The sequence below is a fragment of the Anabrus simplex genome, chromosome 8, assembly GCF_040414725.1.
Source record: "Anabrus simplex isolate iqAnaSimp1 chromosome 8, ASM4041472v1, whole genome shotgun sequence".
Taxonomy (NCBI): Eukaryota; Metazoa; Arthropoda; class Insecta; order Orthoptera; family Tettigoniidae; genus Anabrus; species Anabrus simplex.
This window is the reverse complement of record NC_090272.1, coordinates 47,179,491-47,202,580: the sequence shown is the minus strand read 5'-3', so window position 1 is coordinate 47,202,580 and position 23,090 is coordinate 47,179,491. Positions and strand designations below refer to the sequence as shown.

The 23,090-nt window shown below is 40.3% G+C and overlaps 1 protein-coding gene across 6 annotated transcripts in view; it reads right to left on the bottom strand.

The window, feature by feature from the left end:
• LOC136878734 (PRL-1 phosphatase) overlaps positions 1-23,090 on the bottom strand; it is a 364,304-nt gene that overhangs the window by 97,694 nt on the left and 243,520 nt on the right. Inside the window, exon 1 of one of the 6 annotated variants that reach the window (XM_067152187.2) lies at positions 21,142-21,223. The exons of the other annotated variants lie outside the window; for them this stretch is intronic. The gene's annotated coding sequence lies outside the window, so the exon portion shown is untranslated. Of the gene's footprint in view, positions 1-21,141; positions 21,224-23,090 lie in introns of those variants that run through there. 6 annotated transcript variants of the gene reach the window in all.

The following is a 23,090-nucleotide window of genomic DNA, read 5'->3' as shown; positions in this document are numbered from 1 at the left end:
GAAGGAGTATTGGAAGAAGAAGAAAGCAACAACTTTACCCAAGAGTAGATACGAGCCCCGTGGTCCTCAGTAGGCCTAAACGACAAAGAATAATAATAATAATAATAATAATAATAATAATAATAATAATAATCTCGCAAATTTCCCCTAACAGTGTTCTAACATTAGCTTATTAGCACTGAAGTGGAAAAGGCAGAGGTTATAAAGTGGCTTTAAAGTCCATATTAAAAGACGCTGCACGCCAAAATGTTGTCAAGTGAGGTTTTCTAATGTGCCAATAAGCACAATGACACAGGTGTCCTCAGCATGCACTGCACTCCTGATGGTGATCGACAATGCAGGGATCTGGTATCACAATCTTGTTCAAAAGAGAGAAGCATGGAACCAATCACTTTCTGCAGGCGTCCAGTCGAGAGAGAGAGAGAGAGAGAGAGAATCTAGCTTTAAAATATCACAGGATCTCGACGGTCCATGGAGGGTGCATATTAACTCTGTCCATGATACGCCGAATGGGCTAAAAGCATTCCGAACTTTTGTCGCCTCTTTAAAACTATTGCCGGAATTCGAGTTGCCCAGAAAATGAAAGTCGTCTTGACGACTAACAGAACATGACTGAGCACAGAAACTTTTTTTTGCTAGTGGCTTTACTTCGCACCGACACAGATAGGTCTTATGGCGACGATGGGATAGGAAAGGCCTAGGAGTTGAAAGGAATCGGCCGTGCCCTTAAGGTATAGCGGCGGTGGCGGATACCCTAGTATGAAGACTTCACACGTGGGATGAAATGGGACCGGGGGAACGTTACAGGAACCTGTTGTCTGATCATATCCTCCCATTCGTTCACCTGGTGTGAAAATCGGAAAACAACTCACGGCCAACTCGCCCGGTGGCACAGAAACTTAATCCTTACAAAAAGCAGGTAACCTTAATTACATTAATATGTCGATTCATACAGTGCTGTAGTTTGAATATTTTTTAAGGCGGCACCGTTAAAATAATTACGTCAAAGGAGGCGCATCACCACACAATAGACAGCTAAATATTGTAAATTCCCTCTCTGAAGTCTTGCCAAGGGCGTTCGACGAATATGTGAATTCAGGGAATACCATCACTAGGGTCAACTACCCTGGAGTAAATGATGTTTACGTAAGTCACCGTCGGCTAGCTCGGATATGATGGTGATAGATGGACCTAGAGTACAGCAGATCACTAGCGAATTTAATGCTGGACAAAAACGAAGTCTGAGCAACTATGTCATCCAGAACCATCTCGCAAAAGGGTACACGAGTAACCATCCCACAGGGAAACCTCTGTTCCCCGCACGTCGGAAGGCACAATGTCTAACATGGGCAAAGGAACACCGCCTTCCGAAGTATGGAAAATGGTCGCCTGGTCAGATGAGTCGAGGTACCAGTTAGTACATGATGGCAGGGAACAAGGCGCGTCACCCAGCACATGAGAATGTATCCGTCTTGCCAGTAGGTTAGAGTTTAGCCGGCGGTGGCGGATACCTTAGTATGAAAACTTCACACGTGAGATGAAATGGGACCGGGGGCACGTTACAGAAGACAGTTTCCAGTAGTGGGATAATGCACCGGGCCAACGCTTCCGAACTGTGGCCGATTAGCTCAATGAACACTCGAAAGACATGAGGATGCTCGACTAGTCGCGAAGATAACCACATATCAATCCTCACCTAAGATGCTACCGAGAGGGACCCGAGTACCCTGAAACCTGCTCCAACCAACCTCTGGACATTGTGGAAGGTTGTACAGCGGTTATGGATCAGTATAGCTCCCAAACACCTTCGAAACCTTGTGGAGTCCACGTCACACCACGTCGTAAGGCACTGCCACCATCAGGGCTACTACTCAAGTATGGCATATCGGTTTAATTATGCCGGTGGTATAAGGGTGGCGAGCCTGTCTCACCCGGAGGCCCTGGGTTCGATGCCCAGCCACGTCAGTGATTTTTTTTACCTAGATCTGAGGTCTGTATCGAGGTCTACTGCTTCCAAGATATGTCTATTAAAAATGTCCGCACCGAGGAAAGGTCTTTACAAATATGTCCATATACTAAATAGTTTATCGTTTTAGGTCCTATGTTCAACTGGTCCAACTAAACATACACGATCAACATTTGAGAGATGTCGCTCCACGAAGTGAGTGGCTAGAGTTCAGTCGCATGTTTACAGAGAAGGCAGTGTCGTTGCATACGCCAGCATGGTGAAGATCTATTCACTTCATTGACAAAGTACTTTCACTAAACTGTTCAAATACAATGGTCACTATGTTTCTTTTTTAACCCCAGCCTTCCGGACGTTCCCGATTTCTTAATATTGCTGTGGAAGGCGACATAAGAACACGACTGACTTACGTCATAAGTTAGCTCAGTTCAGACTCATGTCTATAGAACTGTGCCGTCAAGACGGCGAAAATGATACAATAATTTCTTCAAAGGGTTCAAAAATCGTGGTCGTGAGGGGTTCAATGTATTTTTCTTGTAAAGGAGAGATTATAAGCAATCTCGTAGCAATTTCAACTGCTGAAATGTTCTCGTTTTCTCAATGTCGCTGTGAAAGGGACGGACAGATTATACAGGGTGAATCACCTGAAACTTGCACCCATTATATTTCTGAAATGGAAGGTGCCATTCATGTGCTGTTTTTGCAGAAACGAAGTGTAACCAAGGGCTCATAATTGTAGCCCGTATACAGATTTTAATGATTAATAAAATGCGTATTTTAGAGCTACATTTTAAAATGAAACAATGGCTACTGACATTAACAAACTTTAAGTAAATCAATAATATCAATTGTAGTAGTTCACGAGGTCTTCACTGTACACCGAACCCAGAAGAAAAATTCCCTTCGTTGATTCCACCAAAAGCAGGCGATTTGTTCATTCATGTCTTAATTCAACACTCGCGTGCTAGCTAACAAGATACGACTCCAGTAATTGAAGACAGCAGGCGAGGCCACGCACAAATTATCCAGTTTCCTCTCGATGAAACAAGACAAGCGTGAGATGGTAATATCTACACAAGATGCAGATTAAAGAACTGAAAGGTTGATATCAGATTAAAAACTGGACAGCAATTTTTCTGTTGAAACGAACAGTTTTAAGAGGACTTTCCTCCAAATAAGCTTTGGTAATACAGTATGAAAGCTACCGAAGACAGACATTTTCAAAATAAATACTCTCCAATCCGTAGTTTTCAACTTATTCGAGTTTGCTTTAAAAAGCTAAGGGTATTATCGGCAAAAATTTGAAGCTTATTTGCATTAATTGCCGCTTTAAATAGAAGAGTAGCAAATAGGAGTTCATCGCGGAACGAAAGGTTAAGACTATGGTGGAAGAAGAATTAGGTCTCTCAAACCTCATACCACTGACGTCGGAAAATGAAAGGTGCCTGCCAAGATCCTTACAGAAATTTAACACGAAGTGTCGTCAAGTGCAAGCAATGCCAGATTTAGACGGGAACTCGTAATCGCCACACACACATTTCACCAGAATGAACCCAGCAAGGGATGATTCAATATAAAGCCCGGCTTCACTATATATTATGCGTGTGTCCCGCGAATTCGTCCAAACAACAGTAAAACCTCTTATCAGCCACCTTGAATGCTACAAAACCACGTAATGTCTTGTTTTATCGAGAGGAAACTGGATAATTTGTGCGTAGTATAGCCTCTCTTTTTACAAACTACATTAGACGTGAAGCGAAACAAAACTAAAAGCCATATTTTGAAATTGCAAACCACCAACGGTATAGTGAACGACCGCAGATCGACTGAACTGACGAAAAACTATCAGTTTGAAACTAATGTGAGGATTGTTTAAGCCCACAGCTAAGGCGATTCCCCTCTCAGAACCATGAACAGCAAAAGCTGTTGATATGAACAAGCCGTTTCGATCAGTCTTTCAAAGCAAGCATCTTTTGATTATCTTTGTCACACCAACAAGTCTTATGGCGACGATTAGATTGGATGTAAGAGATCATGGCCTTAAAGTGTGCTGTTAATATGAATGAAAGCTCATAGATGCGCGACTCAAACTGCGTAGCCAACTTGCTCAGTCAAACCTACCATAGGATGAGAGTTTCGCCATGACATCACGGGTGAAAACAGTGCGCCTTGTGCAGCGATTATTTTCCCGATGGATTCGCGTTCATTTTCAGAACACGAACTAGAATGTCCAAATAGGGGCGAAAACGAAGTGATAACAGTCCTTCAGGGTGGATTTTTATCACAGTTGGAGAGCTTCAGTATGATGTATGTCCTCCACGAGTATTTATCACAGCTTGGCACCTACATGGCATGCTCCGTGTAAGTCGACGGAGGTCACGTTGCGGTATCAGGCCCCATTCTTCAATGAGAGCCTTTTCGAGGTCTTTGAGAGTCTGTGGAGGAACAGGACGCCCACGAACACTTCTGTCAAGCCTATCCCTCATATGTTCGATGGGATTAAGGTCGGGACTCACTGCTGGCCATTCCATCTCTTGAATGTCCAGTTCTCGCAAGACAGCTCTGGAAATGCGCGCTACATGAGCCTAGGCATTGTCGTGCACGAGTATGAATTAAGGGCCAACACCGTATGCAGCAACCAACACATGCTGTATAATAGCAGTATCTGCTCGATGTACCCCGCAGCCGTAAGATTACCACGGTCGACGACAAGATCCGAACGACCATCAATACTGATGCCACCCCACACCATCACAGAACATTGTCCGAATAGGTCACCTTCCTGGACAACATTTGGCATGCACTGCTCACCACGGCGTCTACATACACGCTGACGTCCATCACGCTGTGTCAGGGATTTCTGGACTCGCCTGTGAACAACACAGGTCTTCACTGGCGAAGTTGCCAGTTGACGTGGGTACGGGCAAACACAAGGTGAACTGCGCGATTTTGCTGCGTTAAACAGGGCATTCGAACAGGACATCTGGGTCGTAAGGACACTTCTCTTAACCTGCTCCTTACTGTCTGGTCAGACACCGTGACTCCAGTGATCCCTCCTGAGGTCTTGTTGCAGTTCTCTGGCAGTTGCTGAGCGACGCCACAACGGACAGATGGTCAGATATCGGTCATACTGTGGGGTTCTCATGCGTCTACAACCTTGTCCAACTCTCCTTGTGAACTGGCCTGTCTCACTGTAGCTATTCCACAAGCGGTGAATAACTGACGAAGAGACATTGAGATCCACAGCAATACGACGAGAAATCCATCCTTCCTGGTTCAAAGTGACTGCTCTTGCGACTTGAACCTCGTTAAGATGTCTCATGGGATGTGCTGGTTGACATACAACGTGCTCAAATGACCGCAGTAGTCTGTACCTCACGACACATGGACGCACCGCTATTCACTTTGTTTTGAGGGGATCACCTGACAGTTTAACGCATGGCTACGCCTACAGATTGAGTAGAACTTCGATTTGACATACCCTAAGTAGCTAACGTCTCAAGGTATGCTGTACGACTATTGGAACCCCATCTACCAAATTAATGTTCACATGCCAGACGTTACAAAACAAGTTCCCCTAATTTGTTTGAACTGTGTATAACATTTAGGGAACAGTTTGTGTGTGTTTGATGTATGGAAGTTCAATTTGCTTATTGGGTGGCCCGGTGCACGTCAGAGGCAAACTAATCCGGCAGATTTTTTATAAGGTCGGCCGTCCTAAAAATGTATTCCGTATCTTTGGCTTGATATGAACAATACATGTGCTAATAAACCAGCTGCATTTTCAAGATAACAGACAACAAAACTATGAAATGCAAGACCTTTCATTCATACAGTCATTTTTCAAAACTACTTCTGACCTCTTAAGAATGTATGACCGATGCTAGATGACCCTACAACAAAACTGGGGTATAATGCAGATATATTATTTCCAACAAATTGAAGTGTGTGAAATACACTGATAAATGTTGAGGACAAAAGTAGACAAATGAAGTAACTGAGCATTGAACCGATAATAACTATTTAAAACAAAGGGATATTCGTAACAAAACTGAGGTAAGTTACGAGAGTTTATACTTTAATTAAATAGCGTAATCAAGGCCGAAAAATGGAAGACTTTCACTTATGAAGGGTAGGCGCAAAACGTAATTACCGCCCTGGTGGTGGTGTGCGAATGTGGTGGTTTGCGCGGTGGCAAGTATTCATTTAAAGGGAAAACAACTAGAGAACCATCCTCTCAAGCCTGTGTGTTGTCCAGTAACATCGTTTGTTTCTAACCAAGGAGGCCGAAGGTCCGAATCCCGTCTTGAAACGAAGTCACTTCTCCTTGCAAACTAGAGTTTTCGTGGCTATAACAATACCAACTGTCAAGTAAACAATCTTATTTGTTTGACTGGAAAATATCCGCGCACACCCTACTGCCAAATGAATGGAGAGTTACCAAAGTAGCCCCTGTGTATAAAGGAAAGGGTGATATACATAAAGCTGAAAATTACAGGCCAGTCAGTTTGACATGCATTGCATGTAAGCTTTGGGAAAGCATTCTTCCTGATTATATTGGACATGTATGCGAAATTAATAACTGGTTTGATAGAAGCCAGTTTGGGTTTAGGAAAGGTTATTCCACTGAAGCTCAGCTTGAAGGATTTCAGTAAGATATAGCTGATATCCTGAATTCAGGAGGCCAAATGGACTGCATTGCGATTGACCTATCTAAGGCATTTGATAGGGTAGATCATGGAAGACTACTGGCAAAAATGAGTGCTATTGGACTAGAAAAAAAAAAAAAAAAAAAAGAGTGACTGAATGGGTGGGTATATTTCTAGAAAATAGAACTCAGAGAATTAGAGTAGGCGAAGCTTTATCTGACCCTGTAATAAGAGGGGAATTCCTCAAGGCAGTATTATTGGACCTTTATGTTTTCTTATATATATATCAATATATGTGTAAAGAAGTGGAATCAGAGATAAGGCTGTTTGCAAATGATATTCTGTACAGAGTAACAAATAAGTTACAAGATTGTGAGCGGCTGCAGGGTGACCTCGATAGTGTTGTGAGATGGAGAGTGGGCAATGGTATGATGATAAACGGGGTTAAAAGTCAGGTTGTGAGTTTCACAAATAGGAAAAGTCCTTTCAGTTTTAATTACTGCGTTAATGGGGTGAAAGTTACTTTTGGGGATCATTGGAAGTACTTAGGTTAATACAAGAAAAGACCTTCATTGGGGTAATCACATAAATATGATTGTTATTAAAGGGTACAGATCTCTGCACATGGTTATGAGGGTATTTAGGGGTTATAGTAAGGATGTAAAGGCGAGGGCGTATAAGTCTCTGGTAATACCCCAACTAGAGTATGGTTCTAGTGTATGGGACCCTCACCAGGATTACTTTATTCAAGAACTGGAAAAAATACAAAGAAAAGCAGCTCGATTTGTTCTGGGTGATTTCCGACAAAAGAGTAGCGTTACAAAAATGTTGCAACGTTTGGGCTGGGAAGACTTGGGAGAAAGGAGACGAGCTGCTCGATTAAGTGGTATGTTCCGAGCTGTCAGCGGAGAGATGGCGTGGGAGGACATCAGTAGATGAATAAGTTTGAGTGGTGCCTTTAAAAGTAGGAAAGATCACAATATGAAGATAAAGTTAGAATTCAAGAGGACAAATTGGGGCAAATGTTCGTTTATAGGAAGGGGAGTTAGGGATTGGAATAACTTACCAAGGGAGATGTTCAATATTTTCCAATTTCTTTGCGATCATTTAAGAAAAGGCTAGGAAAACAACAGATAGGAAATCTGCCACCTGGGCGACTGCCCTAAATGCAAATCAGTAGTGAATGACTGCGTAGGACTACAGACACAAAAAGGAAGAAATTCTACGATACCCGAGTCCGTGGAAGTGGAAGTAAACAATGCCGAAACAAAATAATTTCAGATCTTAAAAAAGACAGTCCGATGGAGAAGTCGAAGATGTAACGATCTGGAAACCTGCGCTTAGTTTTGGAATTTGTATCAATGTAATATCTACCTGAAGGGTTAGACCAAGCTGTAATATCCGCACAAAATTAATATCCCATAAACCTGATAAAGTACATTCTACATCTGAATTGCGCGTGTGTGTTAACCCCGCTGTGTACCCCTTACCCGTAGGCTCTTGGTGTGTTTCACGGCCAGGTCAGGGATTTTTACCTGGTTCTGAGGGCTGGTTCGAGGTCCACTCGGCCTAAGAACAATTGAGCTATTTGACAAGATAGTGGTACTAGCCTAAGAAAGCCCAGAACGAGATGATTTGTCGCGCCGACAACTTGTTACATCTTAAACTGCAGGCCTTCGGGCTAAGCAGCGGTCGCTTGGTAGACCAAGGCGCATCAGGGCTCTAGTGTGTGTTTTTGTAATTATACTTACGTGGTTACTTACAGATTTTATTTGGCTGAGAACTCCGTATCAGAGGACTTATAATAAGATCCTATCCCAACAGCTGCCTCAAGAGAATGCCTGAAACCTACTGAAGACAACTGTCGACAGTGGGAAGCGAATCTCTGATTTCAGCGTTCCAGTCTTCTGCGCTTGCCGTCTGAGTCACGGAATAGGTTCACTAATTTTGAAAGGCTAAACACTTCGCAATCTAACTGCAATGATGCGTGTGAGAATCAGTTCACCAATCACTATAATTATTCAAAAATATCCGTTTAGTAAATAAAGCACTTTACTGTCATGAGAACTACGATAATGACGTCAGTTTGCATGCAACTGACAATGAAAGTAAACATGAAAATGAAGTGTTTATATCTATGGCCTGGAGTGTTTTAACCCTTTTTCACAACTTTATGAGCCCGAGGTGAGTCCAGTGAACACTTATGAAATACAGCTGTCCCTACACTTCATATCCATTGAATACACATTTGTTTACTACATACATTTAATACATTTTACAGCAATCAGTGCATACTAAAAACGTGGTAACAGTTTTCAAGGAAAAGAAATGTGCAGGTAGTAACGTCATTAAATAACTCATCGCACAGTTTCAAACAGTGCCTGCTTAGAACTGTTTATATTTAAAGCATTTTCTTTCACAGTGTATTCCGAACACTCATTTATTTATTTATTTATTTATTTATTTATTTATTTATTTATTTATTTACACTCTGTTGGTGCAGATGTTGAGGTTTCAGTTGGATCTGCAACAGTAGCTTGAATAGCTAACATTTTTATTAGCAAACGAATTCTTGGCCTTCGTTTATGTGTCCTACAATAAGACTTTCTGCTAAGTCGATCGAAAATAACCTTCGCCTTGTCTTCGTTATGGATGTCTTCCACTCGAGGTTTTAGGGTTAGCCACACTCCGTAGGAAGTCGCACCACAAACATCAGTCAGATTCATAAAGAATGCTACAGGCCAGCAGTTTGTCTTTCTCGAATTACTGTTTTATTGTTTGTGGGAACGTAAGACACAAAAAGAAATCCTTTGTGAAACCAAACAGATGACCGAGGTTCTCGTGTTCTATTAGGCTGAAATTCATGAGGTATAAATTCCTTGTTTTTCCGAACAGTGCCTATTATTGTAAGACCATTGTTTAGTAACGTCTTTCGAAGTTCCAAACTTGTGACGGAGTCATCACACGTTAACATTTCTATTAGAGTGATGGCATGGCTCAGCGAGAAGCTGAACCACTGTCGAACCGAGGTTTGTGCCAAGAGGTATGGAATTCCTTTCAAAGGGCAACAGGTTTGAGTCAAGGACGCAAAGGATTTTCGTTTCGTATTTATCAGGTATATTTGCCATTTACCTGTAAAAAGTACAACTTCCCCTAAATCGTGCCAATTGTATCTGATATTAGTACCTGGAAGGTAATGCTTCGTGCGATTTTTGCAGACTGTTTTCCAGACATCTCGAATCGGTGCGAGCTTATGACGGATACTTCTGGTTGATTTGTATCAAATACGTAGCAGGAAAAACTAGCAGCTCCTTGAGGACCGTATTTGGGGCTCCACAGTGACGAATCAGTCTCATATGTCAGGCGGCCTGCTGTTATGAGGAGTCCAATGAAAGCACTTTTTTAATTAAATCGTCTAATTGGGGCACCCTGTAGGTGATAAGTATGTTCTATTCTAATTTCCACTTCATCACACACTCTCCACGACATCTTTAATTTTTCAGACAGACACATTTAGATTTCTGATTAGTAAATTTTACTATGTCCTTCAGAATGGTTGTTGTAATGAAGGGTTCAAAACTGTATTTCGGATTCTCTGTTTTCTGCAATAGAAGACATTTCTGCCATTCGCATTTGTTTTTACTTCTGTAATAAGTAGGCCTATCACTCTCCGATATCATATCATTTTCACTTTCACTTACACCTAAATCACTGTGTTCAATGGGCAATGCTAGTATGAATCTCTTCACCTGACTCATTGGGTTTTTAAACTTCATCGTCGCTGATAATAGGGCAACACACACTTCAATTTCCTTCTAATATTTCTGACTGCGAACGATCTTATATCCTTGTTACGAAGTATAGACATTGTAGATCACCACGAAAACCAAATTCAAATAAACAAAAGAGTTAGTATATGAATGAGACCCCATTGTCGCCACTTTGTATAATATGAGTCTTAACATAAAGTAACATATCTCAGAGCTTAAGAGTCCAACAGAATCACGTCAGGTGTTAAAAGTTATGAAGTTACCATTTAATAAATACATAAATAAAATATAAATAAATAACCGTTGTTAGAAAATCCACTAGGAAATATTATAGAAAACATTTTTCAACAGTTGAATACTTACACTTATCAAGGAAATAATATTTTTAGCCTACTCAGTACAATTTACAAAATATAATCGTGAGTCCATTAGGTTTTATAGGGTTAAGATCGAAAAGAGTATCGCAGAAACAGAACACATTACTATCGACTGAAGTCTGGTCAATGAACCTGGGTTTTCCCTGTTATCGGCTTAATCACCTCGAATTCTGCTTGCTAATATAGTTTCCAACTCATTAGCCAATCCAGCAAGTGATTATTCCAACAGCATTATAAGGCAGATTTCTGCTCTACTACAGTGTCTAGTTTAACGCACAAGATAGCCATAATGATTACATATCGCTAAGATAACATTATTTGTTGTGCATTCAACAGATTCTTTCCTTTCGAAGATAAAATCTGAAGATCTTCAGCTTACACGAGGCATGTCTACTTTCTCATTACAACATCCGATAATGTGTCCAGAGGGCTGCATACGAATTCTGCCCCAACACCTTGTCTTAACTCTGCCTTGGATGTGCTGACGTAAATTTGCAGAGGTTTGTATTATTTGTATTGTGTGATTTTGAGCAGCCACTTCACGTAGGCGTGTCTACTGAATTTCCTTATGTCGTGATTAAAGGTTCTTTCATTTATGAAAAAGTTCTTGGAAAAAGTGGAAGACCTACTTTTGACAAATGACTAAACAGAACTACTCGGAAATCAGAAAATTTCTCAACAACGTAATCGACCTCCACTACTAAGGCCGAAAGAAGTGGCCGACAGTTAAGCCGAGGACTTCCTTCGCGATGCCAAACACAACATGAGGACAATTTTGTGCCTATATTCTGGAAACCTATACAGACCGAGTCTGTCCCATTCTTCCATGTGGGCAGATTTTACGGAAAGCACTATGCGCACCACAAAAAACTGCCAATACTCTCATTCCAAAATCGATAGAATGTTTTACTCTTCCCCGTCCCTACGTATTAAGCTTACCGGCATTTCGGAAAGTGTTCAGTGTAAGAAACAGAGTACATGAAACTGACAAATACGAAAATAATGAAAAGGAAAACCGACTGTAAAAAATTCAGAATTGCAAAATGGTACCATCAGCCGGTAAGGCTACGGTCGTCCTGTGTCAGAATGCTTTCCCACCACATAAGTCATTATTAAGTACATTTTAAACATATTTTAACTAAATTTTATCACATAACTAATATTACAAAGCATTAAGAAAAGTTACCAATGCTGACAGTCATGAAATGGGATAGACAATATTGTTAGTTAACGGGACCGAATTAGTAATTGCCACGGTGCCGAATTACGTGTAATTAACAAGGGTAGAGGACCGAGTTAGTAAACTCGGTTTCATAGTAGTTCTTCACATAAAATTTATAATAAGACCCACCTCCCACTGTGCTGTTGAATGTCAGGTAACCCTTCCGAATATAAACTAAGTTTCATTTGAAATTTACAGGCAAGGAAAAAAGGATGAGAAAGCTCTGTACAATCTCGCGTTACCTACGAAGTTCTACAGACAACTCTCAAATGAACACGCTAGCGAACGACTCAGTTAATAATAACTATGATTTTCTTTATCATTTCCATTCTTAACGCCGAAGTCTAGTACGTGGTAATGTGAGAATAGTGTCATGTCTGCTCGAGACTGATGACCTCGAGCATGCAGGCGTGTTTATTTCATCGTGTAAACATCAAGAAGATATTTGCTTAGCTCAACGGATTTCGACTTGACAGTCAAAATATACACTCATGCATTAATAGGGGAAGTACACGCTGTATGTATAATCGTGCTTATATAAAGTTTACGAGAGAATGCATCTGAAGTTTATGTTTTTACTTCATAATGTTCTACACTTATTTGATTTCGCTATAATACTGAATCAAAATGAAATTATCGTTCGACTACCGAATACAAAGAAAATATGAGCAGGACAGCCGAAGTATTTTAATTTTCCGAGCTCATGGCTGGACTTTTAAATATGCAGGACATGAAAGAAGTATTGACAGGGAGCAATTAACATCCTTTGCTTATTTGAGTAAAATGGATACATATGCTACCCAAAATATAATTTATATATTTTATATAAAAGAAGTCTTTCGTCACACATGATTCAAAACAATTTAGACCAATACCACACTCACGAATGTTAGCATTCATAAAACTAATGAAAATTAAACCAAGTACACATACTGTATATTACGAACAGCGTTTTGAGTTACGTTGTATTGAATCCTTTCAACTAACGCTTTCTCTACTGATCATTTAAGACGAAGTGACGCTCTCTTGGACTCCAAGATAATTACTTTGTCCTTCGGCTTTGAACCCTCTATTGTAGATTATGAAGCAATCAACAGGACTGTGTGCCAACAATGTACGCTTGTGTATAGTTAGGAACAGAGTTGTCAACTCCACAGGAGCAAAATATAGCCTAAATCTATAACTGTCCCCATTGCTTTCACGTGAGATATCAAATTCATTTATTTTTATATTTTTCGAATTCAGTAATACTGATTGAAATAAAAATTCCCAAGTAGTAGCGTACGATACACCAAAAATTTTAGCTCATTTCTTTCTGTAGACTCGATGTATTCTTTTATAACTGTTTTACGTCACACCGACACACACAGGTCTTATGGCGACGATGGAATAGGAAAGGCCTAGGAGTTGGAAGGAAGCGGCCGTGGCCTTAAGGTACAGCCCCAGCATTTGCCTGGTGTGAAAATGGGAAACTACGGGAAAACCATCTTCAGAGCAAAAGACCGTGGGGTTTGAACGCACTATCCCTCGGATGCAAGCTCACAGCTGCGCACCCCTAACTGCACGGCCAACTCGCCCGGTATGTATTCTTTTATAGCGGGAGACATGTTTATTGCTTTCGTTGTTGCTTTTTTAAATGTCTTAATTAAAATTAATAAACCACGCTGTCCAATAATTACAATGACTACAATCACCAACCGTTTTTCTCATTTCTTCGTCATTAAAAAACTGACGTGCGGCTGGGGTGTCCTGTCAATCGCCCCCAGTGTCAATTGCTCCCAGCGTAAAAGGTGTGTTACTATTTAAATCCAGAAGTGTTCTGCAGGCCAGCTACGGTGGTGGTGATTATTTTAAGAGGAAGTACAACCAGGCAATAATCAGAAAAAAAAAAAAAAAAAGACAAGGGCCACGCAGGGCATGAAAATGAAAGACTCCCTAGCCCTCGCAACCTAACAGCTTCCGGGTCAGAAAAGAACAAGAGTTGACCAAGAGAGTTCGGATACGATAGATGAAAGTGAGGAGCGTGGCAAAAGTAAATCGAAGCAATGCCAGGACTCTGTTAAGGGTCCCGTGATCGCCATCCCACGCTCAGACCCCCTACCACCCCCACCCACAGGGAGAGGCCAGCTACGTGCACGAGCAAAGTGTTACACTGACTGCGCCACGATCAGTTGTGTTTAGGACGGCTGACTCCCATCACACTATATCTTTTGTATATAGGCGTGTTTAAAATCAGCTATTGGCTTCGTGCTAAAAATTAAGCTCCGTCAGTTTCAAGCATGGACATTTACTGTATTTGCATTTCTCCCCGATTCTATTTACACTATTTACATAATTATTTACTCTCGCCAATCAACGATGAACCTTCTGGATTTCATAGCAACTCTTGAAAGTTTTTGGAGATGGGAAATTGTTTTCAAACAAGCGACAATATCACTGCTTTCTTTATTTTATTGAACTGTTCTTTCCAGTCTGTCATCTAGAGCGATGTAAGCGGTCTTTCTTCGTTGACCTTCCATACTCAGCGGGGCCCTTAACAGCGCACATGCAGAGCTCTCTGCTTCTTTCTTTGAACATTTGATGAGGTCTTTGATTCGAGGATTTGGTCTTCCAAATTCGGCGTTAGTTTTGTTGTGCCATCCCTCGGCGGAGTTGGTTGTACGATACCGCCTGCCGTAACAACTCCCAATCTCGACTGGAACTACTTCATTCTCCATACACCTTTCTACGAAATAGTCCAAAGTGCAGAAAGATTTTCATTGTCAGGTACTCTTGAATGTATTTCCAACCAGCCATCGGAAACATCCTCAGCTCGAAGAAACGCTAAAGCAGCACATATGCGGATGATCATTGTCACTTCGTTCTTCATATACTCACAAGCAAGTCCCAAATCTTGAACTTGTCTCCAGATGCACTTTTTCATGTGGAAGTAGCATCCTTTTACCTCTACTGCTGGAGATACAACTTTAATGGCCGAAATTGCTGTCGATTCAAAATCGACCGTCACTCTCGCTGAATTCCACTCCGGTAAGGCCTCAATAAGAAGGCGAAAAAGCCGAATATGTTTCTTTTCTTTTGTTTGACAAGAGAGCAAATACAACTAGATATATTTGTTTCGTTTTTTTGAACTTCCAATGTCTACATGATTGATATAAATTTGCAAAAAATGTTTACTGCAGCTCTTAAAAGTTCCATCAATAAAATATCTTGCTTACTTCTCAAAGCTTCTTTTCCTAAAGTTCCACTAGTTGTCTTTCAAAAGAAAACTACCACCATCTGTCATGGTAAGCAATTCCATTTCCAGGACGACTTCTTCAGGCGATTCCGGTTCTCGTTGATTACCTTGCGATTTGGCTCTGTGACGATATAATGGCCTCTTCGTAACTTGCTGTGCTGGTATTTCGGTTACGAAATCATAGCCCTTGTTGTAGAGATTACCAATTTGTTAACAATATATTTTAGAACTGGCGTGTCCTTGCGTGTTCTCTTCTTCGCCTGATTGAGAACTTTTAATACTTCTAAGCGAGCTTCATCAGGAGGTCCATATTGATGCTCGCTTGAACACAGCAGTTCACCACGTTGGCTCTTGATTGATCATCGGCAACGTGCCGATCTCTTCTTTGTACAGCACCAAATTAACATTAACATTTTTACATTGTACGATTACCCGTGACTGTTCGTTGAAACTTCCATATCAAGCGCAACTAGAATGCACTAAATAAATATGGCCAGAACACTATGACACTCGGGAGCGAAAATGAGAGGAAGTAAGGCTAGCAGGCAAGTGCAATTTTTAGAGTGAAAGGGATAGTCCTGTGGAATTTCCTGGGAGGGAGCCGGACAGTGAGCGAGTCACGCTCAGTTGTAAACAGCTAATGGACTGGGGGCGATTGTCACACATTTTAAGCTGGGAGCGATTGTCACTTGGGGGGGGGGGGGCGGGGGGAAGGGAGAGGGCCAATGGCATATTCGCGGCTGGAAGATAGACCATGAAGTTCTACAAGTTCAAGATCAAAGTTTGGATGTGATCATATACCGAATGATGTTCGTGGTACAGATCTTAAAATAGCAAAGAACAACCTTGAGCAGCCATCACATTTTTCCTAACCCAACCCGCTGGAAAAAATGAAAATAAAATAATAAATGTTGTTTACCTGACAAAACTGATTAAAACTCAACCATAAATCGGTCTATACAGATAATATGTTCAGGCAACCTAAATGTCTTCAAACCAAAATGCTTGCACACAGTAGCCGGGACCATAGCATTATCGTTATATTATTATTATTATTATTATTATTATTATTATTATTATTGTGGAAACGGGTGAGAAGTAAAGCAATATTTAACAACGGTCTGATATGACGTTCCAAACAACCAACCGATAGCACTTTGAACCAGACCCTCCACCAACCGTCATGCCCAGGAACATTCAGAACATGCGCCACATTTTCGAGATTTAAAAGAAGAGCCATGCCCAAGATTGCGAAACCTACACTACGAACGACTCCACTTCGGCGACAGAATGCTGCTAACTTCCGAAACAAACCAACGTTAAATAGGGGCATTATGTTCCTGGAAGTCTGAAGGAAATGCAGTAGTTTAGTATTGCTGAGAATATCAACGTCACTAGTACAATAACGTCAGCCAATGTGGGACGTCATCTGACGAGATGAGCGGCAAGCAGCAGTCCTACTTACGTCATCCTATCACTTTCTTGCGTAACTGAACTCATAACATGGTCCAAGATCATTAAAGCAATATGACGTATTGCGCAAATCGTGGGATTATTTCAGGAGAAAAATAACAATAGGCCATATAGAGGCAGTAGCACTTCCCCACCTTCTCTATAACAATGAAATTGTTAATCTTCGCTCTGAAGTACGAGTTACCCCAGCCTTCACATGTATTACTCATCTATGCGTGCAGCTAATAGTCACGATTTTGCAAAACTATCGCGAAATGAAGGTCAATACTGCTTAAGAATGCACTTATAATCTCGATTTTATAAAGATTTTTTCCATATGGGAGGAACGTGATTCGTATTTCCATTTATCAAGAAGTCGTTTGTGAACGAATGATTGTCATCGCTTGTGCGATGAAAGAAGAGAGAAAGATGAAAACTTCCCCTCACTAACTACTTTCATCATCATTATCATCATCATCATTATTATTATTATTATTATTATTATTATTATTATTATTATTATTATTATTATTATTATTATTATTATTATTATTATTATTATTATTATTATTATTAACGAGTTATTACAAAAAGCCCTTCCCATTTGTAATCAAACTTGGTCCATTTCCTATGAAGAAAAATTATCGTAAACTCTTACAAATAATTATGGCTGGCAGGTCCCTATTAATTCTTCACCTAGGGTTTCTTTTTTCTTGAAACAAAGAAGTAGGAATTTTATCGAATATCTCCAATTACGCATAAACCGGCGAGGCGAATGGGGGGACAGGTTACCTAGGAGAACAATGGACTATCACGGAAGGTTAGAAGTAAAATAGATTATGGTTGCCTATTCGTACGTCCTCTTAAAACACTAATAACCAACACCACCGCCTAAGAGAAGTAAAAGCTGGGCTGAGTGGCTCAGACAGTTGAGGCGCTGGCCTTCTGGCCCCAAGCTGGCACGTTCGATCTTGGCTTAGTCCTGTGGTATTTGAAGGTGCTCACGTACGACGGCCTCGTGTCTGTACATTTACTGGTACGTAAATGAACTCTTGCGGACAAAACTCCGGCATCTCGGCGTCTCCGAAAACCGTCAAAAGTAGTTAGTGGGACGTAAAAAACAATCTTATTACTAAGATAAGTAGAAGAAAACCAAAACGATGATGGTGTTAAGACAGTTTCAAATGATTTAAAGATAGAAGTATGGAACCAGACGAGGACACAGACCTAGTTACAAATCGAGGCTTGTGCGAGGCATTTAGTCAATTCAGAGACTTGCAGACAGACAAGTCTATAATTGCGATGTACGTATGTATGTATGTACGTATCCTCTGGAATGATTCCAATCCTTAATTCCTCTTCCTATGAAGGAATACGTGTCCGAATTAGTCCTCCTGAATTCCAACTACCTTCATATTATGATCTACTTTCAATAATACTGAGCTTATTCACTACTGTCATTCCATGACTTTTCTCCACCGACAGCTCGAAAGATACCGCTTAGTAGAGCATCTCTTATTGCTCTCAAATCTTCGCAGCCCAAGATTGAAACGTTTTCGTAACATTACTAGTTTGCCTGAAATCGCTCAGAACAAATCGCACCGATTTCTTCTGGATGTTCTCTAATGAAGTAATCCTGGTGAGGGTCCCATACATTTAAATTATACTCTACTTGGGGTACTAGTGACTTACACGTTCTCTCCTTTACATCCTTAATTTCTAAATAACTTCATAAGCATATGCAGACCATTATTTACAACACCCAGTTATTTTACCCCAATAAAAATATTTATTTATATTGACACCTAGGTACTTACACCAGTCCCCATAAGGTACATTCACCCCATCACAGTAATTAAAAATGAAGGGACTTGTCCTCTTGGTGAAACAATGAGACTTTTCATCCCATACCATCTGTATGCCGTCCATCTTACAACTTTGGAGTCTATTTGAAGTTGCCTACATTTCGGTAACAGACTGCATTTTGTACGAGAAAAATAGTACAATAAGTAGCGAACTTTTTTAAATATGGAGATCTTTGTCGTCATCTAACTTATTCAATCACTTGGGATAACACAATATTATGAAAGGATAAATGTAATGCACAGTTGTAGTAAGCGAATGATACTGAGCCTCCTACAGTACCTCATGTTTGTTCACGGAAGTTTTTTCTTTGTTCTTCATTTAAAGGGTCAAATGTATTCAATCTCGTAGGCTTGCATGTGGTCGGAAAAAAAAAATCAATGCTTATTGAGGCGCAGATTTTAAATAGGTGGTGAAACACTGAAATTACGGAAGAGTGTCAGTTAAATCTTAACAGTGAAGTTGCACAATCCCTACACTCGACAGATTCTCTTGGAACTAAACAGTATGGGCGCTTTATTACTCTGGCTGTACATAGAACATATACCTAACAGTCTTGCAGTCAAAAAACCTCTGTTACACTCCCTCGAGATTCAGGAACAATTGCATCTATTACAATGTGGCAATGCATTTTCAAAGGTTATGTTTCACGTTCTGTGGATTTTAACAGTTCGACACGATAAATATAGAATTTAATTTTTTTTCCGTTCTCAGAATTGCCTTCACAGTTTATTGTGGATGAAGCAAACTGTTATTAAAGCTCATTTTAAGATATTTCCCCTAATCACTGTTTTGATCACAAGGACGTGTTTATCATACTTTACTTCACAGAGGCAATAAAATGTTGCAAGTATATACAAAACTAAGCAAGGACACTTCGCCGCTTAAAAAACAACGCAAAGCGATTAATAATACTGTATTACTTAAATTTCAAGCTACATTCTCTGTTAGCAATATAACACAGAAAAGTTTGTACACACTTTAACCCGTAACTACTGACGTGAGGTCCCTGGGACCGTTCAACCCCGAATTTTCCACCCATCACGTGCATCAGTGATCTTAAAAATCTCTTTGTCTAGTTTCCTCACTTCCAGTCTTCTCTGTGCTCCCATTGTAACGAAAGCTGTCACTTTTCTGGAAGCGACTCTTGTCACAGCTCGGTCCCTGGGACCTCACATCCGTACTTATGTAACGAAGTGCGATTCTTTATATTCCTCATTTGTGAAATAGCCGTTTCGGTAGTGTGATTAACTTACCTCCTCAGAGACCCGGGTTCAATTCCCAGCACTGCCAGGAGGGCTGGAATATGGTCAAAATGGTGCATGGAGCTCACCTCTATTGAGAGTGGGACAGAAAGGAGCTGCACCATCTCGGGACGAGAACATGTTTACTTTTATTTGTGAAGTACAGATATTCGCATTAAAATGACATATGGATAATAATCCTGCACTGTCAGAAATGAGAATGATGGACCCCTGTTTCTTAACAAAGAGAAACATATGTTACGAAAATCTCAGAAAAGGAGTGATTTATAAGGTGAAAGGAAGTGCTGTACCATTTTTCTGTTGCGTGTGATCATTATAAACATTTTTTAATATGCTCCGTTGTATGAACACTACGTTTAGGATGCAGTTATGTAAATGTGTTACAGACTGAATACTCACGACATTTCCCAAGTCTCTTGTTTTGTACCAAAGAAAATGCAACCTTACAAGTAATACTGTATTACTTTCCCTGCTTTAATATTGCTGTAAACTGCTTATGTTTTATGTAACATAATGCAGTAGTGTGCGTTTTATTAGAATACACAGTTAATAGATCAAAATGAATACTCTGGCGTGTTCTAACCCATATTTCTAGTAGTGATCCGTGGGACCTCACATCAGTAACTACGCACGAAATGTTAACGTCCGTAGTTAAGGGTTAAATATTATTTTACATTACCCGTTAATCACTAATGATTTTCCAAATCGCACAGCACCCCATTCTTCACATGCATGAGAAGTGAAAATATGTAAACGTAAGTATGGCAATAATAATCGTATGGCAGTAAATGTAAGTGTAAACCCTTCATATGTTTCAAACATTGGAAGTGCACATGTAACTCGTCTATAAACTATTACGATTATGTTAATTATAAGCCACGGTTGCTCGACGAAAATGTCAACATTAACTTCCCTTTTGGAAAAACCTAGGTTCGATTCTTAGCAGTGGAAGGGATTTAACAATATTGTCCCTGGGTGCTGAGCTCACTAACTTCGTCTCCTGCCATATCCTCCACACTAAGATGAACGTGTCGTGCCTTGTATTCTCTCAACAAAACAGCACTTCGTAAGCCTATACCGAGCAATATTTTAATGGAACATTTACTCTACCATCCTTTTCAGATTCCGGAAGAATGAGGGGGTCAATGTAAGCAACATTGGAAAGATTATAGTATCACACAAACCTTAGAATAATATTTGATATTGCGCAGTAGAGCAAAAGTACGTATTCCCAATACGTATTTATAACTGCTCCGTAGAATTCTAATCACTAGAATAAGCGAAGAATGGAAATCACCTAAGATTCGCTGAATTCTTTAGGTATAATTTTAAATATACTCACCATCAATTCTGACTGCACAATCACTACGCACATGCTAACAGAGCAACGGCTCAACATCAAATGAATCCAACTCCCTTATCTGCCAAGCAGTTCTGATGTAACTACAGTAAGTTACATAAGAAGAATCAAAACACCATTCTTATCAAGAACTACTGACCATTTCTGAACTCAAATTCTTGAGTAAAGCAACCATTAGATTTTCAGCACATCAGTTAACCAAAAGGTCAATGCAACTCTAGGGATTGTCAAGACCGATGTTGATCAACCAGGCAGCAAGCAGATATTGGAACATCACACAGGCTGCGTTGAAGACACATCTAGAGACTGTAGAAATTGGACTACGATAACCACAGTGCCATAAAGGTGGAATTGTATAAAATCAAGCGCAAATGCTTTTATGTTAAGACAAGGGGCAAATCAATGCTAACGATGGTAATATTCTGGGGTTTGAGCAAGACATTCCTTGAGCAAGAGTCGTAAACGCACTAACAAGCAAAGGCGTTTGAGTGATCACAATTCCTACGTAATCCTAAACCAAGAAAATAGAAAGCGTCTCCGTTTATATTGAATCCAATATCATTAAATCGACTAGGATAACAGAACACTATATGTATTTTGATAGTGGGAGTGTCCCAGAACATTCTCGGATTGCTTGGTTCAGATCTATCCGACGCCCGTGTGTGACCTGCATATATGGGTGCAAGATGAGGTAGACAGAGGGTGGAACCCGATGTCGGCACATACCCTACCCCTCTCGAAGAACACGCTAATCTTCTGTAACATATACTATATTACACGCACAGCAAGTGTAATATTTCATTGTGAGAAAATAACGAGTCATAATGTCAATTTCTGACAAATAATGAATAAGGCATTTATTGTATTTATGTTAAAGTTCTGTATGTACGCGGTCAGAATCAGCAGCCATTTTCTGGGACGTTGTAATTCAGTTCACTTTTGTCTTGGGTTTTAAAAGGGCCAAGAATGCCCTGAGAAGTAGACTACAAGTGCGTGTGCACACATATGTGAAGACTCCGAAACTGAAAGGTGGTTTGACATGGAAAGGAAATAATTTAAGTGTAAGTAAAGGTGAACACGTGAAAAACGGATTACCTAGGAAGTGTTATTCAGACGATTCATTCGTTCATGGCGACGACTCTATACTATTCCATTTGCCATGAATGTTGTCAGTGTGTTGTGCTGTCAGTCATGTTGCCAGCGTTATTTATTCACGGTATAAATGAAGGATCGTCGTGTTAAAGCTATGGACTCATAATTCCGCCGCAGTACTGAAATTATTGTACAAGAACTATTTTCAGTTCATTGGGACTGTGAGTTTAACGGGTTACGTGGTATCAAGTGTGCCAGGTTGGACGGTAATTCACGTCGGCAATTACTATACCTATCAAGCATTTTAAAAAAGCGGCATCTGCCACTATACAAGAAAATGGTGATATGCGCGCTAGCCCACGGCACGAGTTTGGCACAATTCTTGAAAAGGAGATCGAACCAAGAATAGCTCTAGAGTTTAAAGACGGGAGACTCAAAACAAGCGACGGAAGTAGTGATCTACCGGAGTGAGTAATCGCCTACTTCAAAGGTGAGAAGTAAATTGAGAATTCTAAGAGAAAAGAGTATTAGGGCTGATCTGATTCACGCCGGACACATTGTAAAGTCTCATTTGTAAAAATATCCATATGTTCTTTCATTATTTTTTTTTTTTTTTTGGTAATATAGAGAACAGTAGACAGCAGGCTGAAGTCATTTTTCTCCTACCATTTTGTATCGTTTGCAGGCAGTATTAGGTAACGTCCAGTCATTAAGTACACTACCCGAGATAGAATCTTATGATTACTGCAAATCATAAACTATTATATTCTAAATTGAAGAATACCCATTTACCTGCACTTTCGGCTAATTATAAAGAATACATTTTTGTTAAGTTACAA